Genomic DNA, 7,461 nt, shown 5'->3' with positions numbered 1-7,461 from the left:
CCAGTCTATTTGTAGTTCTGTAGGCTTCTTTTATGTTCTTGGGCATCTATTTCTTTAGATTTGGGAAGTTTTCTTCTATAATTTTGTTGAAGATATTTGCCAGTCCTTTGATTTGAAAATCTTCATTCTCATCTACTCCTATTATCCGTAGGTTTGGTCTTCTCATTGTGTCCTAGATTTCCTGGATGTTTTGAGTTAGGATCTTTTTGCATTTTCCATTTTCTTTGATTGTTGTGCCGATGTTCTCTATGGAATCTTCTGCACCTGAGATTCTCTCTTCCATCTCTTGTCTTCTGTTGCTGATGATTGCATCTATGGTTCCAGATTTCTTTCCTAGTGTTTCTATCTCCAAGGTTGCCTCACTTTGGATTTTCTTTATTTTGTTTCCTTCCCTTTTTAGGTCTTGGATGGTTTTATTCAATTCCATCACCTTTTTGATTGCATTTTCCTGCAATTCTTTAAGGGAATTTTGTGCTTCCTCTTTAATGTCTTCTATCTGTTTAGCAGTGTTCTCCTGTATTTCTTTAAGTGTGTTATTAAAGTCCTTCTTGATGTCCTCTACCATCATCATGAGATATGATTTTAAATCCGGGTCTAGCTTTTCCGGTGTGTTGGGGTGCCCTGGACTGGGCGAAGTGGGAGTGCTTGGTTCTGATGATGGTGAGTGGTCTTGTTTTCTTTTAGTAAGATTCTTACACTTACCTTTCGCCATCTGGTTATCTCTAGAGGTAGTTGTTATAGTTGTCTCTGTTTAGAGATTGTTTCTCTGGTGATTCTGTTACCTTCTATCAGCAGACCTGGGAGACTAGCTCTCTCCTCTGAGTTTCAGTTGTCAGAGCAGTTTCTGCAGGCAATCTCTGTTCTTACAGGGAATGTGCACAGTTATCTGGCATTTGGACCTCCTCCTGTCCAAAGATGAAGGCCCAAAACAGGTCCTTTCCCAGAAGCTGTGTTGCGTTGGGCTGTCACAGAAGCTATTAGCTTCAGTAGTACACACTCTCACCTGTGCAGACTACTTTCTGCAGAGTTTCAGAACCAAGATGGCTTCCTCGGATCCTGAGGCAAAAGCCTCCTGGGCCAGGCGGACACGTGTCCTCTGGTTGGGAAGGTGGCTGGATGTCTGGAGCCTGAAAAAGGCGCTGCCTCAGAAGCTCTGTGGCTCTTGCTTGTCCCAGAAGCTATTAGCTTCTGTATTCCACACTCTCACCTGTGCAGACTACTTTCTGTGGAGTCCCGGAACCAAGATTGCTCCTGCGGATCCTGAGGCAAAAGCCTGGCGGACACCTGTCCTCTGGCCGGGATAGTGGCCGGATGTCTGGAGCCTGAAAATGGCACTGCCTCAGAAGCCCTGTGGCTCTCGCCTGTCCCAGAAGCTGTTAGCTTCTGTAGTCCATACTCTCACCTGTGCAGACTACTTTCTGTGGAGTCCCAGAACCAAGATGGCTCCCGCGGATCCACTCAAAACTCCAGTTTTAAAACTGGAGTCTTTTCTCCCACACTGTGGGCTTGAAGGTTAACCTTACTGAGTTTTTGTCTTCCTTCTCTAGGAAGTGGGAAGATATGAAGCTGACACAACTGGAGACCAAATGCATCCAGCACAGAGCTACAGATGCTAAGTGAGGAGAGGTAGTGTGACTGGCAGTCAGTGCAGTACAAAAGAATGGTTTTTAGGGGGAAAGATGGTGGGTTCTTTGTCAGAGGCAGAATGGGGGTACAGGAGGTACAGGTTAGGGGAGTAAGGCAAGAGACTCCAGATGATATTCCGACACTGGGCTTTGGGGAAGCTTTGGACAGTAAAACTGATGCTGGGCATGGCATCATCTTTGGCTCCCAGGAAGAGTACAAGGACTCCATCTGGGTCCAAGTATGGTGAAGGTGGCAACCAGACTCCGGATTCAGGGAGAGTGTATAGGAAAGATTTTCCTCTGAGCCACAACTGGCAGGAAGAAAGTGATGTGTCTGGTACAGGTGAGCTGCGGGGCGGGGGGGCGGTGGTCACCCTTAGTACCTGGCCACATCTTAAATGCCACTCTCACTTGATCCATGCAGTGTCCGTGGCAGGGAAGTGAGGAAAGCCCATGACAAGCGAAGGGGGATTTGCCTGACAGCCACTCAAAGTCCTCAAGAGAGAGAAAGCCATGGCCTTCTGCATCATAATTCTTAAACACGGACTCCACTAGCTGTTCCACATGCTGAACCAGAGTCACTCTATCTGGCTTTGGTGTCATACCATGGGCCTACTCTACCACCATGGGTGCTTTGAAGGGGGATGGTGGCAGGCAGCCTTTTGCTTGTTACAGAAAACAGGTTTTTAAAGATATTTCAAAATAGGAATAAACTTTGGGCCGGGACTTTGGCAGAGTGCTCAGATTGAGAAATGTTTGTATTTGGGTTGATACTGAGCTCTGAGGGAGCAGCCTCAGTGAGGCTCATGTGGCACTTCTTTTCTTTCACAAACAGTAACTAGGGAAGTTCCTTGGACTTCAGCTCTCCCTCCCTTCCTTTTAGGTAAAAAGACCTAGCAGACCTAGCCAGATTTGTTCTAAATAAAGTTTAAATTCAAAGTTTATAAAAGGTCAATCAGGCTGTGGAATTTATCAGGACATTGCAATTTGACTTGCCTACTTTATATAAAGTTATAGTGTACAGAGTTTACTTATATGTTATAGTGTACAGAGTTTGCTTATATGTATATATATATATTGTTTCCTAAATGAAAACTATTTTAGTTATTAATGCTTTTTAGCTCTCACACAATGAGCTTTTAAGTTCTGGGGACTAGCTGTAGTTCCAGATAAGATTCAGAGGCAATATCTTTTAATACTTAGGGTTTTTAGCTGTATTAGAAAATCATGGTACAGAAAATCTAAGAAGGAAATATTGATCTGCTTCAAAAATTTATTTTCAAATGCTTCCAGGCGATGTTAATTGGTTAAGACCTCACCTCGAGGCCTTAAAGCGACTTAAACCTTTGTTAGGTGCTATCTAGTGAGATTCAAAATTACTGGTGAGAAACAAAAAGGTTTCACAGAAAGCAGAGGAAACTTCTGTGGTCAATTGCTATCAATTATAATCAATGGTAACTAAATATTACCTGCTTATTTTATTTATGTGCCCACAACAGATCTTTGGCAAGAGAAAACATTGTTGTAAAATCATCCTTCTTCACCTCAAAGTAAAGTTTAACACCCTATAAAGCCACTGTGGTGCTAATAAAGAATTGTAAGATAAATTCATATATTTTAGAAAAACTATAACAAAATTTGTGTCTTAAGAACCTAAGTGTCTTTTCCTTGTTCCAAACAGCCATTAATTTGGTTATTACAGAATATTGATATTTGATCTATTGCATACCATCATATTAAATAAAATTGATAATCATTATCCCAAAGATAAGTTAAAAATTGTTTTTATGCATGCTTCTGTACCTTTTATAAATTTATGCATGCATGCATTCCATTTACTGTGTTTAAAAAACAGTCCTTCTATGAGAGAAAAGTATATGTGAATTGGATCACACACTTATTCTTTTGAGTTTCCTCCTGTTTCAGCACAGATAATTAAATTGTGTGCTGTAGATGGTGTTTTAAAATGTTGAAAAATCAAACTTTAAGTTGTATATTAATAGTCAATATTATATCTCTGAGCTTACAATTGCTTAAAATTGTTCATCCCTCAGATGCTATTAATTCTCAAGCTTGCAATTGCTTATGAAACTTATAAGAAAAAAAATACTGTTCCTTTAAGAAGACTGTTTTTGGACAGTTAAGAAATTGTCCTGGGTTGCCTGGAAAAGACCCTCAGAATTTGCTTTTGAGTTACAGAAGTTTACATAAAGCTTTAACTGATAAGGATTACAGATAGCCCCTGAAAAGATACAAACTCAGGATCCTTATTATTATTTGGGTTTTAGACTTATTAATGAAGCTGTTTTTCTCTAGAAGATAGTTATTCGCAGAGACAACTTAAGGACTTTGAATGATTTTCAAAAATTGTTAGGTGACATAAATGTGGTTTCGCCCCCAATTATTTCTGTGCTTCCTGGGGTTGTGAGACCACAGGAGGACACCTATTGGAAACCCACCTCTAACTGGGAACTAATAAAGGTCCAGAGCAGGCCCGATCGTGCAGCCTGTGATAGTTCCAACCAAACTTCCCGAGGGTGATGCAACACCTTGGAGATCTCCTTTACTGACTCAGGGAAACGATTATTTGGGAAAATACATGAGGGGCTGAGTGGGGTTTATGCATATATAAAGAGGTGATTTCGGAGTGACTTTCAAAATCCAGTTACTAAAGAAGACCCCATCCTTAGGGTCGGCCGCTATAGGCCCCAACCCTATTCTGCATCCCTCATTACCAAAAAGACCAAATCCCCTGGGTCCACTTGGGACTACTATATTCCATCCTACTTTACCTGATGGATCTCCCTCCTTCTCAGAATTGATTTTATCCTCAGTAAATGCATCAATTGCTACTATGTATGCAGCTAATGCTACCCAATATGAAGAATGTTGGGTGTGCTTTTTTCCTCAACCTCCCTTTTACGAAGGGGTGGCAACATTTGGATCAATTATTGCAATCAATGATTCCAGCAAACTTGGATAGGACCCTGAGCACCAGGACGAGCTCACTCTGAGTCAGGTTTCTGGCCAAGGCTTATGCCTTTTGGGGCCTTCCATGCTTCCCCCTCAGGCCTTATAAGAGGTTTGCAATCAGACTATTATTGTAAACACCACGTCTATATACCTTGAGGCACCTAATGACTCCCTGGTCTCTCTGTCTGAGGTAGTGTTACAGAACAGACAAGGCCTTGATTTAATGTTCCTATAAGAGGGAGGGCTATGTACAGCCCTCAAAGAAGAATGTGGTTTTTATTCTGATAAGACTGGGTTAGTTCAAGATAGCATAGACAAAGTTAGAATTAGTTTAGAAGAGAGAAAACACAACAGAGAGAAACAAGAACATTGGTATCAAAATTGGTTTTCTACTCCTTGGCTCACTACCATACTTCCCAGGCTTTTGGGACCTTTTGTGGGTATTTTGCTGCTTTTGTCTTTTGGCCCTTGGACCTTTAATAGATTAACCAGTTTTGTTAAGTCACATATTGAAGCTGCTTTAAGAAAGCCTGTTGCAGTTCACTACAATTGACTGGATATCTGAGACTCAGAGAAAGATCTCCCTTCCGCTGATACAGAAAGAGCAGCTGCTGGCCTCCAGTTTTCAGCCCTTGCTGCAAATGCAGAGTCCCCTTGGTGCCTCAAGCCATGGAGACAATAGAAATGAGGAGGGTGACCTCCAGCTCCTAATATAACCTAAGAGCCACAAATTGTGTAACATTGGCATAATTCTTGTGGGTACAGCCGACAGAGGCCTTGCTGAATCTGAGGTTGATGATTCTCCTTTAGGAGCTGCACACAACTCAGAACTGTGCATACTGGTTCATGATAATATGAATCCAGTATGGGAACCCGCATGGGTACAAGGCTAAGCAGTGCAGGGGAAGGTCCAACTAGACCGTTTCTGAGTTCCCTGAGAGACACACCCGGTTTGCACGGAGGTTGGTATCTAGTTCCAGTTACAACCAAAGAATCATTCTAAGGCTCTGCCTCCCCTCTCCAAAAGATACCAAGAGCCATGAGTGTAGGTCGTGACAGCACCCATGGGAGGAATCGGGTAAATGCTCCCTCAGCATGGTTAATGCCCACTCATCCAAAGATGAGAAGATCATTTGATCACCTCAGTTAAGTGTGGCCTTATTAAATTTAATTCAAAGGGGGAAGATGTTGGAGACCATACCATGAGAAAGTAGGCCTTTTGCAGTTTCCCACCCTAATAAGCCAAATGGCCTTGTGTTAAGGAGCCAGTCACCTCCTCCTCCTTATCCCTTCCTGGCACCAGAGACCCTAAAAAAGCTGAATTATAGTCCTCTCTTCTTTATCACTTCCTCACTCTCAAGACTTCTAAGGACATGAGTTATGTGCTGAGCCCAGCTTGACACCCTGGGCTGTTAAGGAGGAATCTACATTCCAGAGATAAGATTCAGAGTGCCTCCCACCTGCAGTCAGAATTCAGCCTTCATGTCCCCAGATGCCTGCTTCTTTGTTCTTTGTTAATTCTCCCTCAGACTCTCCCTATTTCCCCTTGCTGTGTGCTTATAACCTGGCCTTTCACCCTAATAAACTGACACCTTGACAGGAATTCTTCTTGGTTTCGCTCTTTCCCCTCCCCTGCCCCCGTTCATTTCTCTTGCAGGTACCCACGAATAACTGGGTCCTGCTGGACGGGACAATTGGAGGTAGGGGACCGGGCCCTCCAGGACTCAGAAGGTTTGAGGCATCACTTAGGCTCCTTTGGACCATGTTGCCTTCCTGAGTGACAGTCGTCCAAAACCAGCTTATGATTGCCTCCTGGTGTACTTCCTCAGAGTGATGGACCAGCCAGTACCTGACCAGGTAACAGATTTGTAGCTGTCTTAGCTCATGGGCATCTTTGGAAGCCTTCTTATACAAAATTAGCAGACAGGCAACAAGCTCTGAGGATGGCAGAACCCAACTGTGCATAATAAGCACCATCTTGAGAATATGGTCCCCTCAGAGTAGGCTGCCAGCTGAGTCAAAGTAGGGGATATATCCCTGCAGTAGTTCATCTTCGCTGCAGCTGTTCTCACTTAGCACTCCGAGATTCATGGAAGCCATGACCTTGCTGACTTCCTGGGGTGGGGCAGGTCTTGTGGATGCTGGCCTATTGTGGCTGACCCTATTCTCCTGCCTTCCCATAGCATTCCTAATTAGACTACCTTTTAATATCTTTTGGGTTCATGTTTCTTGGAGGGTGCAGGGAGGCGTGGGTCCTGACAGGAGTTTGATCCAGTTCCCTCCTTAAACAGATTATTTTAGCTATTTTTTGTTATCTGGGCACAAACCTAGTTATATCTGAGGAGACTTTCAATTAAGGAAATGTCTTTATCAGATTTACCTTTAGACAAATAGTGATTTTTTTCCCCTGTTTCATTAATGACCGATGTAGGATAGCCCATCGCAGAGTGGGCAGTGGCATAACTTGAGAGGTTGTCCTGAGTTGTATAATAAAGCCAGGAAAATCAAGTTGGGAAAGTGCCATTCCACAGCCTTGAGCAGGCTGAACAGACCATGAGTGCTTGCCATGATGGGCTCAACAATCTAGGAAGAGTCATTGGATGTATGTGCAAACCCCCCCCCCTTTCCATCCTTTTCATTTACAAACTCCCTTTCAGGTAAACCTAGTTTGTTCATGTCACTGGATGACTACACAAGAAGAGCAAGCCAGTAAGCAACACTCCTCCATGGCTTCAGTTGCTGTCTACAACATCCTGTCTTAAGTTTCTTTGCTGACTTCCCTTAGTAGTGGATTGTGACCTAAGAGTTAAGCAAAAATAAATGAATAAATAAATAAATAAATAAACAAATAAAAATAACCACT

At 42.9% G+C, this 7,461-nt stretch overlaps 1 pseudogene; it reads right to left on the bottom strand.

Annotated features, from left to right (window-relative positions):
• Window positions 1–6,170: 6,170 nt before the first annotated feature.
• Window positions 6,171–6,822, bottom strand: LOC110288694 (RAS guanyl-releasing protein 4 pseudogene; annotated as a pseudogene).
• Between the last annotated feature and the right edge of the window lie 639 nt (window positions 6,823–7,461).

The sequence above is a fragment of the Mus caroli genome, unplaced genomic scaffold (genome assembly GCF_978045245.1).
Source record: "Mus caroli unplaced genomic scaffold, Mus_caroli_1 scaffold_5, whole genome shotgun sequence".
In the NCBI taxonomy this organism is placed as follows: domain Eukaryota; kingdom Metazoa; phylum Chordata; class Mammalia; order Rodentia; family Muridae; genus Mus; species Mus caroli.
This window is presented reverse-complemented; position numbering and strand designations above follow the sequence as displayed.